This window comes from Orycteropus afer, unplaced genomic scaffold (genome assembly GCF_000298275.1).
Source record: "Orycteropus afer afer isolate SDZICR_OR568_19922 unplaced genomic scaffold, OryAfe1.0 scaffold00247, whole genome shotgun sequence".
NCBI classification, from domain to species: domain Eukaryota; kingdom Metazoa; phylum Chordata; class Mammalia; order Tubulidentata; family Orycteropodidae; genus Orycteropus; species Orycteropus afer.
Window position 1 is genome coordinate 1,017,486 of NW_006921834.1, and position 1,581 is coordinate 1,019,066.

The window sequence follows — 1,581 nt, forward strand, 5'->3', positions numbered from 1 at the left end:
TCAGGAGTCAGCAAAAAGTCCAAAAGTGACTGACAGTTTGCCAAAATTGGATGACGGGTAGCAAAGATGAAAGAAAACAAGTCAGACATCCACTTGGGGGCCTCTCAATAAGAAGGGAAGTTATTTTTTCCAATTGAAGAGGTTAAAGGTAGAGAAAGAGGGTGTGAACACAAACCAGATTTGCCTGCCCAGCTTCTTCTCCCCCCAGAGGGGATCTGATGAAGTGGCAACCTCCAGGCCAAATCTATCACCACTGAGAGTATGCAGTGGGGAGAAAATGTCCTCAGGTCCCACCATTGGCTCAAGAGAGTAAGGAGGTGACACAGATACCAGAGGAAGTGGGGAGTCATCCTACACTGGACTATCTAATACTTTAAGCTTAGTAACAAGACTAGTAACCATAATCTTACATTGTTTCTGCATATTCTTATCACTGTACAAAGACCACTCAAAAGACACAAGGAGTGGCTGGTGCGTTTGAACCACCAGCTTCTGGTTAGCAGTCAAGTGCCTTAGGCACTACTCTACCAGAGCTCCTTTACAAGACTATAAACAGGGAACCAGAGACATCAATTGGCAAGTGAGAACAACTACAAACAAAAAGAGGAAAAGTACTGTACAGTTACAGAACTTCTAAATGGTGAGGAAGTTAAGAGAGTTGCAAGATAGAATGGACCATTCTGAACTTTGGGAGAAAATTATAAATCACAGGGTAACCTCAAAGAAAAATGATAAACCTTCACATCACAATAAAAAAGAAGACAAACACAAATACTCAGCAAGTACTAAAACAACAACAACAAAGGAAATGATAACACGATTCACAAACATAATGAGCTAAGAACAGATAATAATATGGAACAAAGAAACAAGGGACAACATGAAAAAACACATACTAAAATGACAGCAACAAATTCATACTTGTCAATAATTACACTAAATGTTAATGGATTAAATGCACCACTCAAAAGACAGAGAGTTGCAGGTTTGATAAGAAAACACAACACATCAATATGCTGTCTACAAGAGACACACCTTAGAGATAAAGACAATAGATTAAAAATCAAACGTTGGAAAAAGATATATCAAGCAAATGCAACTGTAAGAGAGCAGGAGTGGCAATTATCAAATTGACTTTAAGACAAAAATGACCATATGAGACAAAGAAGGAAATTATATAATGATTAAAGGATCAATTAACCATGAAGATATAACCATAATAAATATCTATGGACCCAATGAAAAAGCCCCAAAATACATAAATCAGACTTTAAAAGAGTTGAAAGCCAAATAGATGACTCCACAGTCATAGTGGGAGACTTTAATAAACCATTTTCTTTGAAAGATAGAACAACTAGAAAGAAACTCAACAAAGATGCAGAAGAGCTAAAAATACAGTCCACCAACTTGGCCTTATAGACATCTACAGAGCACTTCACCCAACAGCAGCACAATATGCATTCTTCTCCAGTGCACATGGAACTTTTTCCATGACAGACCATATGTTAGGCCGTAAAGCAAGCCTTAATAAATTTAAAAACATCAAAATACTGCAAAGCACCTTCTCAGATCATAATGCTA